Below are 23,870 nucleotides of genomic sequence, written 5' to 3'. Positions count from 1 at the left end.
ACTATTCAATAAAATAATTGTCATTCAATGTTTTATTAATTTCCCACCATATAACCCTACATTCCTAGCAGCCTGCAACTAAAATGTAACTAAAAAAATAAATAGTACATAATTTACATATTTAAACTCAATTAAATAATTAACAATTAATTACTAACTGTTAAATAATCATTACTTAGGGCCTGATAAAGAGTGTGACGCTTTCACAGCGGGCTGTCACACAGGTGCCCGCTGCGAGACTGCCCAAACCGTAGTCTGACCACCTGCCAGATTACCAGTTGGATCCGGTGCGTGTGGTTCTGCTGAGGCAGTCCCATGGCCAGTCCTTTCTAAGGCTCAAAACAGAGCCATAGAAAGGCAGCGGCATGGGAGAGCCACAGCATGTTCCTATACAGGGAGAAATGAACCTTGTCATGCATTTCTCCATGTGCAGGAACTGGGGGTGCCAACATCTCTGAACTCTTCATCTCGCAACAGTTGGACCTCCTGATCCTTACCGAAACTTGGCTCAATGACTTCTCTTCCTCAATGCTCGGCATCTTAAGCCCTCCTGATTATGACATTATCAGATGTGATAGGCAGGATATAATGGGAAGGGGCATTGCCTGCATTCATCTCTCCAGCCTCACAGTCAAACAGGCTCCAAAGGTGCTGATGTCCTCCTGTGAGCACCTGGTCACAGAAATCTGGAACAATGGCAAGATTTTCTGTGTGCTCCACACGATATATCATCCACCTAGAGCTAATTGTGGAGTCCATTTCCTCTTGCGCGAACCTTTACACTGGCCATATCTTCCTCTGGGATTTTAACCTTCACTGGAATGACACAAAGGATCCCCGAATATGCTCTTTTAAGGCTTTCCTCTCCGACCTCAACCTCATCCAGGCCTGCAATGGACCAATCCGCATTAAAGGCGCCACCCTGGACCTTATCATAGCTAGATACAACATTATACTTCTTGATGACATTATACCATGTGATTGGTCGGATCATCACCAAATCTCCTTTCACATTTTGGAAAAGGTCCTGCTTAGACAAGGTCAACCGCTTAAAACCAAGCAGCTGGTTCACAATCTGAGAGACATCAACATCAATAATCTAACTACAATTAGCAAGAATCTGCCTCTGCCTCACCATATAATGTCTAACTTGGACGACCTTACGGATCACTACATAAATTCCATGGCATGTATATTTGGCTCTATAGCTCCCAGGCAACTCAAAAAGATTCTGATCAAACAATCCAAACCCTGGTTTAATGGATCCCTAAATGAAGAACTTTGCAAACTTTGGCTTTCTGAGAGACTATGGAGAAATTCTCCCTCCCCTACAAGCCTCAATCAGTTAAGGAGGATGAGAAGCGCGTACAGCAAACAGATTTGCTGTGTGCAATCAAATCACTTCAGGGCCCAGCTTGACAGCGCTAAAAACAGACCCAAGAAACTGTTTGAAATCATCAAACAACAGGCTACTCATAGTACAAACCATATATCGGCACTCATGACCTCCTGCCCCAGTGAGGAGGACGTCTAAGGTCACTTTTCAGAGAAGGCAAGGAAAATTGATCTTGAACTGCAATGTGCCACACCAAACCGGCGGTCCTTGAGCTTCCCTGCATTTGGTGTACCTAAGGCTAGGATTGCATTTTCCCACGCCATAATCTCCTCTCCTAAAAGCAATGCTTCCTGGAATTCTTTTCTGCTCACGGATGATGCGGATCTTGCACTTTCTCTGTCTTCTCTAAAACCCTCTAACCACTTTAGCGATCCTCTTCCCGCTAAGCTTCTCAAAGATCTCAATTCAGCCATTCTTCCACTCTGGACCCGGATCATTCAAGAATATCTCTTACAGGGTATGATTCCTGACTTCCTCATGATAGGGCAAGTCACTCCCCTCCCAAGAAACCGAATGCCCACTTAGCAGATCCCAATCATTTCCGTTCGGTCACAAACATCATGAAGTTAGCAAATTTTTTCAAGAAATGCATCCACACACAGCACTACAACCACATTGAGAAATGTCAACTCCTTGACCTTTACCAGTCAGGTTTCAGAGCATGGCACAGTACTGAAATGCAACTAACTCACATTGTTGATGACGCCTTGAGATCCCTTGATCAAAATGCCCCTTGTCTTCTGATCCTCTTGAGTTGTCCTCAGCATTTGACACTAATAAACATGAACACTTGATTGCTATTCTTCAACATAGGATGGGTTTATTGGGCCCTGTCTTAAATTGGTTTATTTCTTTCTTGCATAACCGTACCCCAACAATCAATAGTAACCAATCACTTGCTGTCAGTACCCCAGTCACTATTAGAGAACCTCAAGCTTCTGCACTGTCGCCCACCCTCTTTAACCTTTTCATTGAACCTCTTTCCAATATTCTGAACGGCTCTAGCATTCAATACCATATATATGCTGATGACACACAAAAATATTTGAGGATCTCCACTCCTGATGACATAAAATGTCTAAATGATGCACTTCCAAAAACTCAACATTGGCTAACACATAATGATCTGTCGTTAAATACCCTCAAAACAGAATTCCTTCTGATTTCCCTCCCGCAACCATTCTGCTCCTACCTAAGACTCGATTAAACAACTCTCTGCACTTAACTGCACCCCTCATGTTGTTGACTCTGCTAGATATTTAGGCATCACGCTGGACAAATATCTAAATATGCAGGCTCACATTAGTGCCACTATTATGGGTGCCAATCATCAGCTCAACACCCTAAGGAAAATCAAAACATTCGTATCTCCTGAGGACATCCAATCACCACTCCAATCCCTACTTATCTCATGCTTGGAATATTGTTTGGTGACCCTAATTGGCCTTCCTAAAGCTAGATTGGCTCAGCTTAGAGCCACTCTTAATGCTTCGCTGGCTCCAGAAAACTTGACCATATCACTACAGACTTAATTCAGCTTAACTGGCTATCCTTTGACGCATGGATTTGTTTCAAGATAACTTGCCTTACACACGGAGCTATTCATTACAACACCCCTGTCTACCTAGCAAAAAAACTTGAGCTATCAGGCTTGAGTCAGAACTTAAGAAGCTCTAATACTCAACTTTTGAAACCCCACAAATTCAATAAGAAAAGAACATACAATCGTGCTTTCTCTCGTCTTGCTCCAAGAATTTGGAACGCTCTTCCTCCCAAGATCAGATCCAACCCATTGACTACCTCATTCAAAAAACATGCCAAGTTGTTACAACTGAAAGACCATTTACAGCAATAGCCCTTAAGCCATCTTTAATCCACTTCCATCGGAAGCTTGACAGTCTTTTTACATGTCGCTCAAAATTTGTTATGTTTCTCTTCACAGGTCCTTTTTGATGTACTGCCTGCTGTAACTTTTTTTAGGTACTTCTGGTGTTCTATTTTGTACTGTAACCATGTTTTAAACCCCTTGCCATGTACCCTACTTTTTACAGTGCTCTGATACCCTTTTTGGGTCATGTTCGTGCTTTATAAAACTTTCGAATAAATAAAAGGAGGTTGGACCGCCACCACAGTACTACGCGGATCACCACCACAGATCACCACCACAGACCGCCAAACTAGTAATCGGACCTTTAAATAACTACACGGCATCCCACAACTAAATTATAAGTAAAATAAGTATTCCATAAATTAAAAATCAATTAAATAATTAATTCTTGATTAATTGATAATTTGGTTTACTTAACTGCCTGCAAATAATATATAGCAAAATAAATCAATATTACATACTTTACATAATAAATATCAATCATATCATAAAATAAAATGCATTACAAAATTCTGATTCACTTCCCACCCTCTCTGTCTACAAAACCAACAATCCACTAAAACTCTATAAATCACTATTGAAAATTAAATGAAGTATAAATAAATAAAACATTCTAATTAACTTAAAATTGCAAGCTTGTTTTGAAAAAATAATAACATTCATATAAACAATAGCAGCACATAAATGTAGTAAATAAATTAAACACATCCAAATAATTTTACAACTATATATTTCACCACTATATTATTGAAAACTACATTAAAAACATCAATGTTATTAAAACACTATTATGGTCCTCAAAATTGATATTCTTGTCAATGATATTTGTGCATTGCAATATTTATATGTCAAGATAGGATGTATGACATTACAACGCATGCTTTTACCACGCATGCCTTTACAACGCTGTTTTTACAACACATGCCTTTACAACGCATAGTGCTTTGGGGCGCTGGATAGTGAATAGTTTAATTTACTATTCCAACTCCAGTCCCCGTGGATAGTAGGGAAGGTGTCGGATAGTAAATTAAACCTATTCCCTATCTTAGAGCGCCCTCCAGTGCAATGCGTTGTAATGGTTTGCGTTGGAAAAGTTGCGTCGTAAAGGCACTGCGTGGTAAAAGTTGCGTTGTAAAGGATGTTTCCCGTCACGATATTTAGGGACATGGTAAGAGCGTCAGGGCTTGCTTGAGGTGCTTGCATTTTTGAGTGGACTGATTCTTCAGTGGCCAGATAGTTTTAAACTTTAAATGACAGAATGACTGCGTATAAAAATAAGTCTGGCATTAGTAAAAAGGCACTGAAGCACAAAAGTGACAAGAAGTGATGATCAGTGGAGCTGGTCTGGTGATGGATATGGTGGCAATGAAGCACTTGGAAGCTGACAGTGCAGACACATAGCCCTCAACCTACACAGCTCTACAGTCAATTGCATCGCATTCAACAAGGTACTGGGACACAGGGTAGATCATAGGGTGAAGTCTGAAAGCAGCTCATCGGGTGCCACGTGGGTACAGTAGTGCTAGGCTCCCCACACATGCAATACCAAGCAGCAAACCATGCCTCAGGCACACAAAAACAAATGTAACCATCCTGTGAAAATGTAGGGTTTAAGCAGTACATTGTGAGACTTGGGGCCATATTACTATCTCAGCGGGATTGGGAGTGACTGACAAGTAGTTGGGGTCCCACCCAGCAAATTAAGATGTGATTACCGTGTAGGCAGTCGGAATCATGGCTTTTTCCATTGCGGCTTATGCTGTGGCCCAAAAAGGGCGGCATAACACGTTGCAATTTTAAAAAGCATGTTTTTAAACATCCATGCACTGTATGCCAGGCACCATATGGTGCATAGCACATGGGGTATGGATGTTTGGAGGGGTACCACAGGTGTCCCCCAGGCATATAGCGGAGGGCCACGAGTGACGGGGGCCCAATGTCCCTTTCCCACAGCTTTTCCATGGCGGTAAGACCCTTATGGTTAGGCTGTTGGAAAGGAACATCGTAAGCCCTATGGCAATGCCTGCACTGACACCACCCCTATTGTAGGGAATACAATCCGACTGACGGCCCGACTGGCTCAGCCCGTCAGAAGCATCTGTTGGTCCCTCGGACCGATGCGGTCTAACCGTCCGCATCATACTGCAGCAGTCGGACCACTCTGCTGAATGTCGGTTGGACCGCCACTGACGGCCTGTCGGTGACAGTCTGACTGCCATACTAATGAGGCCTTGTTCCTTTTACCCCTGCTTCTCCCTGAGCATTTGCTTCCTAATAGGAAACCTTTGCTGTAAAGTTTTTCAATTCAGTAATCTTTATTTCGGTTTAGAAAAACCATAAAAGATACATAATACCTTTCATACTTTTGAATAATAAAACACAATTAAAAATGAGACATTGCATTGGTGCCGCCTTGACTGGAGCAATTGCTTGTAATGACCTTTAGTTCAGTCCATAGGCCTTGAACATATGTATACAATACAATAAATAACACCTAATAATAAAAAGGGTAAAAAATTATTATAAAAAGAGGCCACCCAGTACCAGATGATTTTGTGGAGCATTGTCCTGTTTGACATTGCTATTGTAGGCTACAATCTAATTGATCTTTGCTACGCACATTTTATATAAAAAGAATTATATGTTCTCACAACATGTATCACATGGTTAGTAAGTATGAGAATCAGTAACAGTCTGCGGCGAGAGGAGGGAGGCAATTTCTGATTTATCTTTATCATTTTTTAAAAGAATCCAGCGCCTACGCCACATTGAGCATAGGTATCTAGACTCCAAATACAATGGGCTTAGAGGTATCAGATTTTAACACTCTGCATGTCTCCTGACATTGCACAAACCACAGATTCCTGCACAACTGTTTGAGCCAACATTGCCTAGCAAGTTTGTATCCTGGACAAAAAAATAAAATATGAAGTTCTGTCTCCTCTTGGGGTCTACAGAGGGGCACCCTCGCGAGGCCGTGCTGGACCAACTTGCAGTAAAGGTAAGGAGGGGAAGGGTGCAGAATCTAAACTGTAGATATCATTTCCTAGCTAGGAGAGGCAAGATATTGTCCAGGAAAGGCTAAAATGTGTATTCAACTTTGTGTTCGAGAAAATCTGCTGTGAGGTGGCCCGTCCCCTGGTTCCCACAAATAACTGCCAATTTATATAATCATTGAGTTTTCACCAGTTGCACATGCGAGGTTGGCAAGCATGCTACCTCGGGGTCGCTCCAGAGACTAGGAGTACCTATCCTGCTGCACTCTTCCTTTAGGTACGCAAACCAAGGGATCTTTTTCTCTGCACCCCGGAAGCCCAAAAGCTCTTTTATTTCTAACCGGTATGCTTCCAACTCTGGGGTCACCCATAGTCTTCGCCAATGAATTAAAGGGGTACTAGAGGGGAGACCCAGAGTCTGTCTTAAAAAGCTATTCTCAGCTTTGCTCAATTGGCTACAAGAACAATGACCCCACAGTTTGACCCCGTACATTGATGAGGCCTGGGCCTGCACCTTATAAATCTCTAGGATAGGGTCAGGAGGTTTAAAGGAAGAATCTCTCAGTAATTTTGCAATTCATCCCGTGGTCTGGGCTAATTCGAGCTTGGCTTTGGCAATTTGTGGCCCCCACTCCATATTCTCGGTCATGGTTACACCTAGATAGTCAAATACAGAGACCCTTTCCAGAACCATGCCATTTAAACTGGGATTAGGGTGTGTTGTCTTGGCTGTATTAAAGACCATAAATTTGGCTTTTATGGTGTTTATTTCCAGCCCCTTGTTATTACAGTAGATTACAAAACTGTCCAGGACTCTCTGAATTCCCTTTGGTGACTTGGACATTAAAAGAGTATCGTCCGCGAACAAAAGTGCTAGGACCTTAGAATTTGCCAGTTTGGGGGCATCATTGCCCATAACCTCATTAAGGTGTGCAATCAAATTGTTGAGAAAGAGGCAAAACAGGGTAGGAGCAAGCACACACCCCTGCCTCACCCCCTTCTCAACGGGAAATTGTTGAGTTAGCTCGCCCTCTTTCCCGCATCTAACTTGCGCAAATTTTGGCTTCATGCAGCCTCTCAAACATGCTTGAAAGATAAGATGGGGTCCCTATGTCTCTGAGTTTTTACACTTACCTTTTCACAAAATGTTTTCCCAGCGACTTAAGTGACTTCTGAGGGACTCCTTCTTGACGTTGACAAATCTCGCAGGACACAGGTAACAATTATCACTGGATCTAAAAGGAGAAATTAAACACAGCACACCTGTATTAGTTGTAGACAACACAACATAATGTAATGTATTGAAGTGGATTCATCAAAATGTTCAGCCTTTTGGCTGTAGGCACCAGGACCTGCTACCAGTTGTGGAATGTTTAAAAGGGGACGAGTGAACCATGCATTGCAGTGAGACTGTAATTGCCCTATGCGCATGAGAATCTGATATGAAGCATTAATTCTGAGCATTTGTTGGCATAAATGAGGCCTTACAAGCACGATGCATAGGCAAATAAATGGGTATGGCCTACTCAAACTCCAGCTCAGAGCCAGTACCCGACTGAGCCTGTCACCTCTGGCAAGATGGCCTGGTGTGCTCAGTCACTGAGTGCACTCACACCAACAAACTGAGACTGATGAATCCCAGAAGAGAAACAAACATACAAGAACCTTATCAATATCTACAAATGGGCTATATAGAGGCCTTGATCAATATAAAGATGGCAAGAACCAGGCTGCGCGCCACCCCATGCCCTCTACCCCATTCAGTGAACGAGCCTCACCCGCCACTGCTGCCTCCTGCAGGAAGGAGCGAATAATGACCTCAAAGCCACCTATGAACCAGATGGAGCAGCAAAGAGAACCCCGCTGCTGCACTTCACCGGAGAAGAAAGTTACAAACGCAATCCAAACTTACCTCAAGCATGAAAAACACACAAGGCACCCTCTTCAGCTTCACACTCCATGTGAAACAAACACAGACATTAGACAAAGAGTCGTCCTTACACATGCTTAATTTGAGCAGGTTTTGGCCAGGGCCCGGGCCTGGCACCCATGTAAGAGTTCTAGGGTTCCCTCTGGATGCCTGCATTCATGGTTGCATTGATTGTGCAGTGGTCAGTTTGTTGTACATTTAGAATAGAAAAATGGCTGCTGTTCACCAGCTAAACTAAGGGCCTCATTTATGAAAAGTGACGCATCTCTGTGTGAAAACAGCGATGCGTCACTTTTTACTGCGCCCTCCTTGCGAGACCAATGAGGTGTCATATTTACAGTATGATGCATCATGGCGCAAGGAGTTACAGATACGTCAGTATTTCTGACGTATCTGTATGGCGCAAAAGTGACGCATTGCTGGAGTGTGTCACAAAAGTGACGCAACTCCAACAATGTGTACTTTCACATGGGGCAAGCCCCATGTGAAAGGGCTTGCGTCAGTCTTATGCCTGCTGTGAGGCAGGCGTAAGAAATTGACGCATTTGTGTCTTAGAAGTGGTGCAGTGAAATCTTATAGATTTCACTGCGTCACTTCTATGACCCTGTCTTGCGTCAGAACGCCCCCCCATGCACACATTACACCTGGTGCAGGTATAATGTAGCGCAGGGGTTTACAAAGTGACGCATCTAGGTTTGTAAATAAGGTGCAACAAGGCACAGTTTTTACGCTGCTGGTGCGTCACAAAAAGTGATGCACCGGTGGCGTAAAAGTGACGCACAACCTCATAAATGAGGCCCTAATTGCGCCAGATGAACGCACGTTATTATTTCAAGAATGCACTTTTAACACCGCAATGCAAAGCATCTTTTTCTGGGACCTTCCTTATGCATGATTTGCTTCAAACGGGCATTAGAGACATGGTGAGTCAGGGTAGCTGAACCTTTTGAGCTCACCTTGCGTTGAACCGTTCAGCAATGTGGGTCAGGATTTGTCTACTCTGGTCCAGGGGAGGCCAGATTTGGATTTAAATAACCCAAGATACCAAGAGGTGACCCTTGGCAGACAAGTAACCTATCCACATGTTTGACTACAAGACCCAGCATGCAAAGGAAACAAGTCCTGGACAGACCCCTCTCCCCAGAAAAGACGCTCTAACAACGTTGTCACTATGCGCTGACTTTAGGAGTTAAGGTTGTGTGTATCCTGTGTCACTTTAGAAAGGTTTACTTGGATGAGGTTAAACCAGCTATTTATTTTCTTTCTTGAAGGACCTGACAGATATGCCTATGTGTCTCTACGCTTAACATGCTGCAGGTAAATGCCAGTTTGGGAATATTTCACAATTTTGTTTGTGAAAAATGTTTAGTACTAAAAATGTGATTAGACATAAATGTGGTAACTTGCGTTGCAGAGAGTCCTAACTTGAATGACGCTGCCCTCTGGTGGTCATTACCGGTGTGAGCTGCAGCGAAGCTCTTAAAATAAGGATGGAATACAGCAGAGGGTTATGATGACTGATGCTAAATCCTTTGCCTGTCACCGGCTGTCCCTTCCTGTTGCTGAGGCAGAGAGTATGGTCACTGTAATGTAAGTAAAACTGCCTCACTCACACTGCCTGAGAAGCCAAACACTGAATGGTTGGCTTTGGGCTGACACAAAAATGTGTCTGAAAGTCAATGGCTGTAGAAGGGTGGCTGAGACTCGAACTATTTTGTCAGCTGTCTTTTGGGCTAAAACAAAACGTAAATGAGATACCATTTGAGCAATGGCATTTTTTCAGAAATCGTAAATTCATTTTTAAGTAACAATAGTCTGTCAAGGCAGCTATAGACCATACTTATCTTGGAAATAGGGGCGAGCCAATAAAAATAAAAATATAGGGGCACATTTATCTACGTTTTGTGCTGCCCTTCCGCCATGCAAGGGAACGCAAGGGCAATGCAAAACCTAGATGAGATTTGCCAAGCCCCGCAAGGCCACCTCGCATGCGCTACCGTGCTTGGTATCTGGAGTAACGGCAGAAGCAAAAGCCGCTGCCTTGCGTTACTCTGCCACGGGGAAGTGGTCCATGGGTAGAGTGTAATGTTCGCACTCATCCACCCATGGATTGTGGCGCATTCATAGATTTACCATGAGTTGTAGACCCGGGAACGCATCAAAATGCTATTCCTTCCCAGTAAAGATGTAACGAGGAGGAAGATCTTTATTTCTCCTCAGTTTTAACTCTTTCTACAAGTGCTGAATTATACAGCACAGGCAGAAAGAGGAAACATCCTCAAAGGATTGTTTTTGTGCAGAGTGTAAAGGTGCCTGTATTGGCACTAGGCAGCCAACAGTGCGTGAGCCAGCGAGCCAGCCAACAGTGCGCGAGCCCAGCGAGACAGCCAACAGTGCGTGAGCAAAGCGAGACAGCCAACAGTGCGCGAGCAAAGCGAGACAGCCAACAGTGCGCGAGCACAGCGAGACAGCCAACAGTGCGTGAGCAAAGCGAGACATCCAACAGTGCGCGAGCATGGCTAGAAAGCCAACAGTGTGCGAGCACAGAGAGACAGCAGAAACGCGCCGTATTGCGGGAGATATGACGCTTTACTGTCCTTTCCCTTTCACACAGATCAGTGCAGCAAGGGGTCTTGCTGTGCTGTGTTGTGTAGATAAATGATAAATATAGCCGTCAATCCTTTGAATCTGCCCCAGCCCCACAATCAGTTCAAACCAGAGTCGGATTGGTAAGGCGGGCACTCGAGAAATGGCCGAAGGGCTGGTAGTCGAGTTCTAGCTGTGGGCTGCTCTTTTGGGCAAGCTGGGGGCAGGGGCGTAACACAGCCCCCGCAGCCCCTGCGGTGCGGGGGGGCCTCAAACTCCAGGGGGCCCAATCCGCACAGCACTCTGGCTGCAGGGCTCCAGTTTGAGCCCGGAGGGGGGCCCCCGAGCTGCCTTGCAGGGAGGCCCCCTCAAGGTTCGTTACGCCAGACTCTCCGTTCCGCCCACCTGGCTCTACTCCAGACCCCGACCTTCAAACGTAAAAAACAGGGAGGACTGAGGTTTTCATTCCTTGCCCCGCCCTTCTGGAACGCCCTCCCTCTAGGCTTAAGACTGGCTTCCCCCCTTATCCACTACAGGTCCCTTCTAAAAACCCACCTGTTCCGCAACGCCTACAACTAACGCTCTCAGCCCCATGGATTGTCTGTTTTCTCTATGCTTCAGCGCCAAGAAACCGCCAGGTGTTAGTTGCGCTTTATAAGTTCTTTGTACATTACATTTTACATTACAGTGCCTGAGGGCTGTCTGTGCAGTTAGGATGCCGCCAGCGGTCCAGTGGGTGCCCGAGGGGCCTTTCTAGGGGCAGATGGGTGGAGGTATCACTCCCTTTCTCTCACTGGACCGGCCCATTAATGTACGCTGATTGAGCGGGGGCCTGAGCAGAGGTGGTCTCACTTGCCTTCATGTGTGGCTCAGCAGTGTAAACGAATCTGTGCATTTTTTAAAAATCTAAGTGACATTAATTAAACAACCCCTTTCTTTTCATAAAATTACCCCAACCCCCTTTCTTTTCATAAAATTACCCCAACCCCCTTTCTTTTCATAAAATTACCCCAACCCCCTTTTTCTTTACATAAAATTTCGCTGAAGTAGTGTTTTGTGGAAAGGTAATACGTAAATGTGGGCCGCTTTTTTTAGGTGTGCCAGGGACAATTTTTTATCCCAATCCAACCCTGATCCAAACTCCTTCACCACCCCAACCTCACCACTGATGTCCTGAACCCAAAACTGGAGTATTAACACCCGCACTCAGTGATGGAAAAAAAGCAAGAAACCTGATCAATTGTAGAAGAGACTGCTGTATGCTTCATATATTTCGTTTTGGATGTAAAAGGTATTGCATGAAAATGAAACTGTGTTTAGCGCTTTCGAATGTCATTCTGGCTTCAAATTGGGATTTATATGGACAGCGAACTTCCAAAAAGTCCTAAACACCCACCTGTTTAAGTCTGGTCTCCCTCCGGGTTCTTGCCTTTATAGCGCCGAAACACTCGTTCTGTAACTGCAAGCTATACAAAACCAATCATGCATTCATTCAGTCAGACAACAGCTGATTTACAGCTAGATTCATCAAAGTCCCGTTTTGCGAGTCTGTAATAGCGATTCATAAGGAATCGCTATTAAGGACTTGCAAAATGGGATTCATGTAGGAATTGCAAAAAATATTGCGATTCCTACATCTTCCTTATTTGCGATTAGCAAATTGCTATTCGCAAATAAGGATGCGATTTCAGGGTTGCAGGGGGGTCCAAAGGACACCCTGTAGCACCCCTGAAATGAAAATGTACACATGTGTTGTGCACACACATGTCCAAAGGACATGTGTGTATGTAACATGCAACTGAGAAAAATGCACTAAAGTGCTTTTTTCTATTTTTTCGCTATTTACCACGAAGTCAGACTTCATGGTAAATAGCGGCCAAAAATTGCGAATTCGCAATTTAAAAATGGTTAATGAATTGCATTTAAGGAATCTCAAATAGAGATTCCTTAAATGCAATTCCTCGCAAATATGCGATTTCGCAATTAGCGATTTTTGCATTTGGGATGATGAATCCCAAATGCAAAAATTGCACTCGCAAAGGGCCAGATTCTGAGAATCTGGCCCTTTGCGAGCCCATTTTTCTTTCATGAATCTACCTGTTAGTGATTTCCAGTTACTTTCTATTTTTGCCTCAGAGCAAAGGAAGCAAAATTTGGTTTACTGAGATATGATCAATTATAAATGTCTGAAAGTGTCATCGAAATACTAAAAATCAAGCCATTCCGACATTTCTTAACACGGTACTTGAGTGTGAACAGACGCCCCACGGTACAAAGACGAGGGGTGGAAAGATGATGTTGTAGGTGTGGTCTTACTCAAGCTTCTGCGTCACTGCTTGCGTCATCTCACTGCCTCTTTTATGTTAATGTTAAATATTCTGCCAAGTCACAAGAAAGGCTGCTTCTCATTTATGGCCATGAGACGAGCCCTAGACTGTCTGTCACTTTCTCTTAGATGCCTGGGGCACGAGCCCAACACCGCGGAATGGCATTCACCAATAGAATGTCACACCCAGGGCCGTTTACAGCACTGAAGATATACTGCCAGATTCATCAAAGACCCGTTTTGCGAGTCTTTAATAGCGATTCATAAGGAATCGCTATTAAGGACTTGCAAAACGGGATTCAGGTAGGAATTGCAAAAAATATTGCGATTCCTACATGTTCCTTATTTGCGATTAGCAAATTGCTAATCGCAAATAAGGAATAACTCCCCATGCATTCCTATGGGCCTACAGGCAAATAAGGATGCGATTTCAAGGGTGCAGGGGTGTCCAAAGGACACCCTGTAGCACCCCTGAAATGTGAATTTACACTGATGTTGTGCACACACATGTCCAAAGGACATGTGTGTGTGTAACATGCAACTTAGAAAAATGCATTTAAATGCATTTTTCTAAGTTTTCGCTATTTACCACGAGGTTTGACTTCGTGGTAAATAGCGGTCCTAAATTGCGAATTCGCAATTTTTAAATGTTTCATGAATAGCATTTAAGGAATCTCTAATTGAGATTCCTTAAATGCTAATCCTCGCAAATTTGCGAATTCTTTATTAGCGATTTTTGCATTTGGGATGATGAATCCCAAATGCAAAAATTGTACTCGCAAAGGGCCAGATTCTCAGAATCTGGCCCTTTTGCGAGCGCATTTCGCTTGATGAATCTGGCTGATAATGTCCTGCTGCAGATGTGTACAAGAGCCGACACCCGTTACACGAGACTTCGGCAGCAGCGTCCAAGTGGCAAAAGATGAAAAGATGATGATGTATGAGTGTATGTTTGATAGCGCCTCGAACACAGCAGGCTGGTGAGAGCGCGTCGGTCCAGGGAAGCCCCAGTGGGGACACAATGGGCGGAAGAGGGGTGAGAGGTCAGCCTGTCTGAGGCAGTCTCCCCTGAGGTTTACAGCTTCGCCCCTGACTTGCACGACTCGGGGGTTGGTATGGATGGGGGGGAGGCTGGGGGCCCTTAGAGCGGCCATGGTGTGGGGCTGCTTGTGCAAAGACGGCTGAGGATGCTCTCGAAAGGCTGTGACTGTTCCCCACAAATGCACCAGGTCAGTATGAATCTCTGCACCTTCCTGCTGAGCTGAACATCCAGTGTAATAAGTGCCTGGAAACACGTGTGTGTTACTGCGCCACAGGCACGAGTACTGTGCATCAGTCACCTGTGACACCCACATGTCGCTGTTCCCTTTCTATGACTGACAATGGCAAACATGCTAATGAGGGGCTGGACAGATCCCGCCCAGGGCCTCAGTCACTGCCACAACAAGACACTGGTGGACAGGGTCGGATTGGTAAGGCGGACACTCGGGAAATGACCGAAGGGCTGGTAGTCGAGTTCTAGCTGTGGGCTGCTCTTTTGGGCAGCCTGGGGCCTGTCTGTGCTGTTAGGATGCTGCCGGGTAACAAAACAAACTACCAGTACTGCAAACTTGCTCTAGGGCAAATCATCAAAACATAGTGAAACAAAACACCATATTAACAAGACTGCTTTTTCTGTCTGAAATAAATCTTTATGTTTATAATTTTTTCAAAAAGAACACAGGCAGACCAGCCTTCTTGCGACCTTAGGAGTTCTCAAAAAATGCACCAAATGTTCTAAAAATTAGAATTTATTCCAAGGTTGCTTCTGATTAAAAAGTATTAATCATTGTCAGAACGGTTGAAAAAATGTATATTGTGTAAATAAAAAGTATGAGTGGCTCTAGTGAGTCTGGGTGAATGTGTGTGTGTGGAAGGTGTGATAGGAGATTGTTAATGTATATGTCCAATTTCGTAATGTATATGTTATAATCAACAAATTAATTTATCTTTGTATTTTATGTAGTGATGTGATATAAAATTCATAAAATGTGTTCTTTTTGAAAAAATTATAAACATAAAGATTTATTTCAGACAGAAAAAGCAGTCTTGTTAATATGGTGTTTTGTTTCACTATGTTTTGATGATTTGCCCTAGAGCAAGTTTGCAGTACTGGTAGTTTGTTTTGTTACCCAGCTTAGTGAGGCTTGACCTTACTGCATGAGCCCAAACCCTTGTCTTGGTTTCATATGTTAGGATGTCGCCAGCAGCCCAGTGGGTGCCCGAGGGGCCTTTCTAGATGCAGATGGGGGGAGGTATCACTCTCTTTCTCTCGCTGGCCCGGCCTAATGTACGCTGATTAAGCAGAAGTTTTCTCGCTTGCATTCATGTGTGGCTCAGCATTGTGAACTAATCTGTGCATTTTTTCTTAATCTATGTGAAGTTAATAAAACATGCCCCACCCCTTTTCTTTTAATAAAATTAGCTGAAACAGTGTTTTGCGGAAAGGCAATACGCAAATGTGGGGCCACTTTTTTGGGGGGTGCCCCGGCTGATTTTTTATCCCAATCCAACCCTGCTGGTGGATGATGTTACCTGCAGCGTAACGAAACGTGAGCCCCCCCCCCCCCCCCTAGAAGGTGAGTGGAGGGCCCCCCTCCGGACCCTATGAGGTGCTCTCCCGAAGTGCTGTGCTGAGGGCCCCCAAAGCTTGGGACACCGCAGCAGCTGCGGGGGGCTGTGTTACCCCCCCCCCCCCCCCTCCCCCTGGTTACCTGGTTAGATTCCTACTCTGCCTCTGCAGGTTATTCCACATTATTGGCCGCCTCTGATGCTCCTTTGCTGGGGTCCCCCTGCCCTGGACTGCTGATGGATGGCCCCTATGCCCTGGCTCTTGTTTTATGGAGCTGGACACACACAAACCAAGTCACACCCCACACCCTCCGAGCTACACGCATGCCATGTCCTTTATACCTGCTATTTTCATGGCTCACGCTGATTTGCCCCACCTCCTGCTTGACCTGTACCCTGACTGCATAAATGACGTAATTCCAAGGCTCTCTGCTTGCAGTTGCAGGGCGTGTGTGTATACGTGTGTGTTTGTGTTTATGGTTACATATAGTTTGATGTGTGTGTGTGTTTGTGTGAGTGCAAGCATGTCTTTCTGGATCCGTTAGTTTCTGCGTGTAAGAGTGTCCCTTGTGTAAGGTGTGAATGTGTTTGTGGGTGTTTCGGGTGTGGGTGGTTATCCGTTTCAGGTGTATGTGTGCGTTGTGTATGGATGTGATATGAGTGTGTGTTTGAATAAGAGTTCCAATGCATGCACAAAGCCTGCGCGCCACCAAATAATCCAATTACAATGCAACCCCCGTGTAAAATCTCCCTCCCTCTCTCCAAGATTATCCGAGTTAGTATCCTCCATGCAGTGTACTCACCGAGAGATGTCCGTCCCCTCGTCAGTCGCAGCAGACACTTACCTGCCCGGCACCCTCTTTATATAACACCCAGCTCCGGCCGCTCACAGACCCCCGGGCGTCCCTCCCCCTCTCAGCCCACCCCTTGAAAGATTGACACTTGCTTACCACATCTCGAACAAAATGTTCCTTCGGTGAGAAAAAAATCCAACGAAACCTGCTCTGTGCACCCCCAGGGCCCAGGTACAGACACTCGACCTCTGGAGCCCGCGGTGAGAAGGGTGTGGGTGGGGGTGAGTAGCAGGAAGTGGTGTTGGGTGACACCCCCTCAGCTCTCAGGGCACTCACTCAAATGATGCATGTTTTGTTATTTCTAAGTAAGAATATAAAGGGCTAAGAACAGAGCGGTGTGCAGGGCGGAAGCACCGGTGGGGATTCTTAGGGGAGTTTGAAATCCATGATAGTTTGAAGGTTAAAGTTTGGAAAGCACGTAAAGGAAGAGTACGATTCTGGTGGAAGTGAGACAACTGCCACAATGCTATAGACGTCCCTGCCACGCTAGTGGGAATTCCGAGAGAGGTATACAGTCTAAAGAGGGGGGCGAGTCATTCTCCGGTTTTAGGGGGATGTCCTACAACCACAGAACTCTGCAAAAAAAAAAAAAAATCATATGATCCTTACGGTAATTTTGCGCAAAATAGGACCCTCGTTTATGAGGATTTGACATGGGCCAGCCCAGCAAATCAGCTTGCGAGGGCTAGGTAAACTTAAATTAAAAAAACAAAACGGAAATTACCATAGCTGCCAAGGTTTCAGATTGCTTATGTGTGACATTTTCATAATTTCACTGAAATTATTAGTGACATTCAATAGCCATGAGTGACACCTTCTCTCAATCAAAAATCAAGCAGTCAAGACAAGGGAAACATGAATTTCAGAAATTACACCCATCAAAGGAACAAAAAAACTCTAATACAATCTTAAAACTGCTTCAAAGCACAAGAAACCAAGGCCGCCAAGTGCTTTCTCCTGCACAACCACATTTACAAGTATGTTTGTGGCGGCAGTTACTACTCCACAACTGGGGAGAAACATGAAAGTGGAAAGTTAGCAGCAACAGAGAAGAGGATGGAAGTACATCTCAAGCATCCAAGAGGCAAGATGAACAGTAGCTCACAAACTGGCTAGAAATACGTTTACATATTTATAGTTTTCCTAAGATCCATTGTAAGCACGTGGTTACACGTTTTGCACATTATGCAAATGAAGAGGGATTGTTCTCCACTGCATTGTATGTACATTCTGAGAATGAGATACTGAGGGGGCAGAGTGTATAGGGCGAGGGTCAGGTTCGAGGTCAGGAGAGAGGAGTGGGCTACCTGGGCACGTTTATAAATGGCTTGGTCAGTGTACTGGGGGCTGGGGTAGGAGCAGTGACAGAAGAGGGGGTTAGTGAGGGGCAGCAGGACGAGCCAGGGTCACCACTCACCCGTCAGCTACCACCGAGCCTTTCAAGGGCATTTCTCCTGATGAACAGAGAGCCAAGGGGCCATGTGGCAGTGCACTCAGCACACGAGGTGCCTCCGGAGCAAGACAGCCTGAAAGGGACTCGGGCAGCCCGTGCTAGTGTGGGCGGAGTAGTCCTGTGGCAGGGCGTGAATAAAACACCTCTCCTATTTTTCACAAGTACAGGTCGCTCACACTATCTGCGGTTTTCAGTCTGCTATGCATTAGGTATTTCCCTGGGACATACGTGGTCCGCTCCGCAGTAATAAACATCATTTAGAAAAGCAAAGTGTGCTTTAGAACTACTGTTCACTGCCACCGATCTTTTAAAAACGAACATATGACAGCAAGTTTACATGCACGTAGTAGCAGATTATCTTGCCCAAAGTGCACCGAAGAGAGTGCAATCAGAAAACATCGTGGCAGCGATCATCTTCACATTACCAAATCACCACTCCCCGGGCCAGTCCTGGCTGCGGCAGCGTCACTTCCCGGCAAATCGCGGTGGGGTGATAGTCATCATTTTTTACAACTTACTGCAGCCATGGTAGTGCAAGCAGCGCTGCCATGATAGCCTTTCAATAACAGATACAGCAGAAGTACTTTAAGACAGATTAATGCTGGCTCTATCTTTCTCAGGCACTTACTTCTTGAAGGCAAACCGGCACTGCTGCAAAAGGGAATCGATCATTCGGCTGGACCCCCTGCGGCCGCGGCCGCCGGCCTGCCATCATGAGAGAGGCTGTGAGCAGCAGGCAGGCAGCCTGCACTTTCAGATCCCCCGCCGCTTTACTAGCTTCCTGTTCCTGGACCGGACGTGCCGGCACTCTACCGCCGCACATCCAGATTAAAATCCCGGCCCCTCTGCTGACACGGTTGGTGATTGGCTGGCTAATACGGACTGAGTGGGCAGGCAGCCCGCCCCCCTGCTGTGCCATGAGCCGTGCTGGCGCCGTAGGCGCACCTCGAAGCAACAGAGAGCCACGGGCACTGTGACAGAGGCGCCGCTGGTGGCTCGCCTGGCAGCAGGTGCAAAATGCGTGACATTGCATTTCAGTGCGGTGATGCGGATCATCGCACTGAAATGCGTGAGCGTCACACCTGTTGCGTGACGCTTGGCAGGACTGAATTACTTACCTTTTGTTTTTAAAAATGTAAGTTTAACTCGTCATCGTCATGTCGTTGGGTCCCCCCTCAGCATTGGCGTCCGCAGAAATGTTTCCAGGGGGGGCACATTTTTAACTTCATTACCATCCCCCTTGCACCCTTCTTCCTTCTACGTTGCACCCTTCTCCTCTCTCCCTTGCACCCTTCTCACCCTCCCCCTTGCACCCTTCTACCCCTCCCCCTTGCACCCTTCTCCCCCTCCGCCTTGCACCTTTCTCCCCCTCCCCCTTGTACCCTACTCTACCTCCGCCTTGCACCCTTTTCTACCTTGCACTCTTCTTCCCTCTGCCTTACACCCTTTCCCCCTCTGCCTTGCACCATTCTCCCCTCTGCCTTGCACCTTTCTCCCCCTCCGCCTTGCTCCCTTCTCCCCCTCCGCCTTGCACCCGTCTCCCCCTCCACCTTGCACCTTTCGCCCCCTCTGCCTTGCACCCTTCTCCCCCTCCGCCTTGCACCCTTCTCTACCTTGCACCCTTCTCCTCTCTGCCTTGCACCCTTCTCCTCTCTGCCTTGCACCCTTCTCCTCTCTGCCTTGCACCCTTCTTGCCCTCCCCCTTGCACCCTTCTCCCCTCTGCCTTGCACCCTTCTCCCCTCTGCCTTGCACCCTTCTCCCCTCTGCCTTGCACCCTTCTCCCCTCAGCCTTGCACTATTCTCCCACTTGCACCCTTCTCCCCCTCCTCCTTTTACCCTACTCCACCTCCGCCTTGCACCCTTTTCTATCGTGCACCCTTCTCCCCTCCGCCTTGCACCCTTTTCTACCTTGCACCCTTCTCCCCTCTGCCTTGCACCCTTTCCCCCTCTGCCTTGCACCCTTCTCCTCTCTGCGTTGTACCCTTCTCCCCCTCTGCCTTGCACCATTCTCCCCCCTGCTTTGCACCCTTCTCCCCTCCGCCTTGCACCTTTCTCCCCCTCCGCCTTGCACCCTTCTCCACCTCCGCCTTGCACCCTTATCTACCTTGCACCCATCTCCCATCCGCCTTGCACCCTTTTCTACCTTGCACCCTTCTCCCCTCTGCCTTGCACCCTTCTCCTCTCTGCCTTGTACCCTTCTCCTCTCTGCCTTGCACCCTTCTGCTCTCGGCCTTGCACCCTTCTCCCCTCTGCCTTGCACCCTTCTCCCCTCTGCCTTTTGCGCAAAATAAGGCCCTCATTTATGAGGATTTGACATGGGTCAGCCCAGCAAATCAGCTTGCGAGGGCTAGGTAAACTTAAATTAAAAAAACAAAACGGAAATTACTTACCTTTTGTTTTAAAAAAGTGTAAGTTTAACTCGTCATCGTCATGTCGTTGGGTCCCCCCTCAGCATTGGCGTCCGCAGAAATGTTTCCAGGGGGGGCACATTTTTAACTTCATTACCATCCCCCTTGCACCCTTCTTCCTTCTGCCTTGCACCCTTCTCCTCTCTCCCCTGCACCCTTCTCACCCTCCCCCTTGCACCCTTCTACCCCTCCCCCTTGCACCCTTCTCCCCCTCCGCCTTGCACCTTTCTCCCCCTCCCCCTTGTACCCTACTCGACCTCCGCCTTGCACCCTTTTCTACCTTGCACCCTTCTTCCCTCTGCCTTGCACCCTTAACCCCTCTGCCTTGCACCATTCTCCCCTTGGCTTTGCACCTTTCTCCCCCTCCGCCATGCTCCCTTCTCCCCCTCTGCCTTGCACCCTTCTCTACCTTGCACCCTTCTCCTCTCTGCCTTGTACCCTTCTCCTCTCTGCCTTGCACCCTTCTTGCCCTCCCCCTTGCACCCTTCTCCCCTCTGCCTTGCACCCTTCTCCCCTCTGCCTTGCACCCTTCTCCCCTCTGCCTTGCACCCTTCTCCCCTCAGCCTTGCACCCTTCTCCTCTCTGCCTTGCACCCTTTTCCCCTTTGCCTTGCACCCTTCTCCCCTCAGCCTTGCACTACTCTCCCCCTCCCACTTGCACCTTTCTCCCCCTCCTCCTTGTACCTTACTCCACCTCTGCCTTGCACCCTTTTCTATCTTGCACCCTTCTCCCCTCCGCCTTGCACCCTTTTCTACCTTGCACCCTTCTCCCCTCTGCCTTGCACCCTTTTCCCCTCTGCCTTGCACCCTTCTCCTCTCTGCCTTGTACCATTCTCCCCCTCTGCCTTGCACCCTTCTCCCCTCTGCTTTGCACCCTTCTCCCCTCCGCCTTGCACCTTTCTCCCCCTCCGCCTTGCACCCTTCTCCCCCTCCGCCTTGCACCCTTATCTACCTTGCACCCATCTCCCTTCCTTCTTGCACCCTTTTCTACCTTGCACCCTTCTCCCCTCTGCCTTGCACCCTTTTCCCCTCTGCCTTGCACCCTTCTCCTCTCTGCCTTGTACCCTTCTCCCCCTCCGCCTTGCACCCTTATCTACCTTGCACCCATCTCCCCTCCTTCTTGCACCCTTTTCTACCTTGCACCCTTCTCCCCTCTGCCTTGCACCCTTTTCCCCTCTGCCTTGCACCCTTCTCCTCTCTGCCTTGCACCCTTCTCCCCTCTGCTTTCCACCCTTCTCCCCTCCGCCTTGCACCTTTCTCCCCCTCCGCCTTGCACCCTTCTCCCCCTCTGCCTGGCACCCTTCTCTACCTTGCACCCTTCTCCTCTCTGCCTTGCACCCTTCTCCCCTCTGCCTTGCACCCTTCTCCCCTCGGCTTTGCACCCTTCTCCTCTCTGCCTTGCACCCTTCTGCTCTCGGCCTTGCACCCTTCTCTCCTCTGCCTTGCACCCTTCTCCCCTCTGCCTTGCACCCTTCTACTCTCTGCCTTGCACCCATCTTCCCTCTGCCTTGCACCCTTCTCCCCCTCCGACTTGCACCCTTCTCCTCTCTGCCTTGTGCCCTTCTCCTCTATGCCTTGCACCCATCTCCTCTCTGCCTTGCATTCTTCTCCCCTCTGCCTTGCACCCTTCTCGCCTTCCCCTTGCACCCTTCTCCCCTTCTGCCTTGCACCCTTCTCCACATTGCACCCTTCTCCTCTCTGCCTTGCACCCTTCTCCCCCTCCCCCTTGCACCCTACTCCCCTCCGCCTTGCACCCTTCTCTACCTCGTACCCTTCCCCTCTCTGCCTTGCCCCCTTCTCCTCTCTGCTTTGCACCCTTCTCCCCTTTGCCTTGCACCCTTCTCCCCTCTGCCTTGTACCCTTCTCCCCCTCTGCCTTGCACCCTTCTCTACCTTGCACCCTTCTCCCCTCTGCCTTGCACCCTTCTCCCCCTCCCCGTTGCACCCTTCTCCCCTCTGCCTTGCACCCTTCTCCTCTCTGCCTTGCACCCTTCTCCCCTCTGCCTTGCCCCCTTCTCCTCTCCGCCTTGCACCCTTCTCCGCCTTGCACCCTTCTCTACCTTGCACCCTTCTCCCCTCTGCCTTGCACCCTTCTCCCCTCCCCCTTGCACCCTTCTCCCCCTCCCCCTTGCACCCTTCTCCTCTCTACCTTGCACCCTTCTCCCCTCTGCCTTGCATCCTTCTTCCATATGCCTTGCACACTTCTCGCCTTCCCCTTGCACCCGTCTCCCCTTCTGCCTTGCACCCTTCTCTAACTTGCACCCTTCTCTACCTTGCACCCTTCTCCTCTCTGCCTTGCACCCATCTCCCCCACCCCCTTGCACCCTTCTCCCCTCCGCCTTGCACCCTTCTCTACCTTGTACCCTTCTCCTCTCTGCCTTGCACCCTTCTCCTCTCTGCCTTGCAACCTTCTCCCCTCTGCCTTGCACCCTTCTCCCCTCTGCCTTGTACTCTTCTCCCCCTCCTCCTTGCACCCTTCCCTACCTTCCACCCTTCGCCTCTCTGCCTTGCACCCTTCTCCCCTCTGCCTTGCCCCCTTCTCTTCTCTGCCTTGCACCCTTCTCCCCTCTGCCTTGCACCCTTCTCCACCTTGCACCCTTCTCCTCTTTTCCTTGCACCCTTCTCTCCTCTGCCTTGCACCCTTCTCCCCTCTGCCTTGCACCCTTCTCCTCTCTGCCTTGCACCCTTCTCCTCTCTGCCTTGTACCCTTCTCCTCTCTGCCTTGCACCCTTCTCCCCCTCCGCCTTGCACCCTTCTCTACCTTGCACCCTTCTCCCCTCTGCCTTGCACCCTTCTCCCCTCCCCATTGCACCCTTCTCCCCACTGCCTTGCACTCGTCTCCCATCCACCTTGTACCCTTCTGCACCTTGCACCCTTCTCCTCTCTGCCTTGCAACCTTCTCCCTTTTGCCCTGCACCCTTCTCCCCTCTGCCTTGCACCCTTCTCCTCTCTGCCTTGCAACCTTCTCCTCTCTACCTTGTACCCTTCTCCCCTCTGCCTTGCACCCTTCTCCCCTCTGCCTTGCACCCTTCTACTCTCTGCCTTTCACCCTTCTCCCCCTCCGCCTTGCACCCTTCTTTCCTCCGCCTTGCACGCTTCTCCTCTCTGCTTTGCACCCTTCTCCCCTCTGTCTTGCACCCTTCCTACCTCTGCCTTGCACCTTCTCCCCTCCGCCTTGCACCCTTCTCACCTCTGCCTTGTACCCTTCTCCTCTCTACCTTGCACCCTTCTCCCCTCTGTCTTGCACCCTTCTTCCCTCCGCCTTGCACCCTTCTCCTCTCTACCTTGTACCCTTCTCCTCTCTGCCTTGCACCCTTCTCCTCCCTGCCTTGCACCCTTCTCCCCCTCCCCCTTGCCCCCTTCTCACCCCCCCTTGCACCCTTCTCCCCCTCCCCCTTGCACCCTTCTCTCCTCTGCCTTGCAC

At 48.0% G+C, this 23,870-nt stretch overlaps 1 pseudogene across 1 annotated transcript in view; it reads right to left on the bottom strand.

Moving 5' to 3' along the window:
- LOC144768061 (epidermal differentiation-specific protein pseudogene) overlaps nt 1-16,584 on the bottom strand; it is a 29,532-nt pseudogene extending 12,948 nt beyond the window's left edge. Inside the window, exons 1-2 of the transcript XR_013598459.1 lie at nt 16,536-16,584; nt 7,415-7,515 (exon numbers count right to left, since the gene is read on the bottom strand). The product of XR_013598459.1 is annotated as an epidermal differentiation-specific protein pseudogene (transcript). The remainder of the gene's footprint in view (nt 1-7,414; nt 7,516-16,535) is intronic.
- Nucleotides 16,585-23,870: the final 7,286 nt, after the last annotated feature.

The sequence above is a fragment of the Lissotriton helveticus genome, chromosome 7, assembly GCF_964261635.1.
Source record: "Lissotriton helveticus chromosome 7, aLisHel1.1, whole genome shotgun sequence".
NCBI lineage: Eukaryota > Metazoa > Chordata > Amphibia > Caudata > Salamandridae > Lissotriton > Lissotriton helveticus.
The sequence above is the reverse complement of the archived record's forward strand: the minus strand, read 5'-3'. Positions and strand labels throughout refer to the sequence as shown.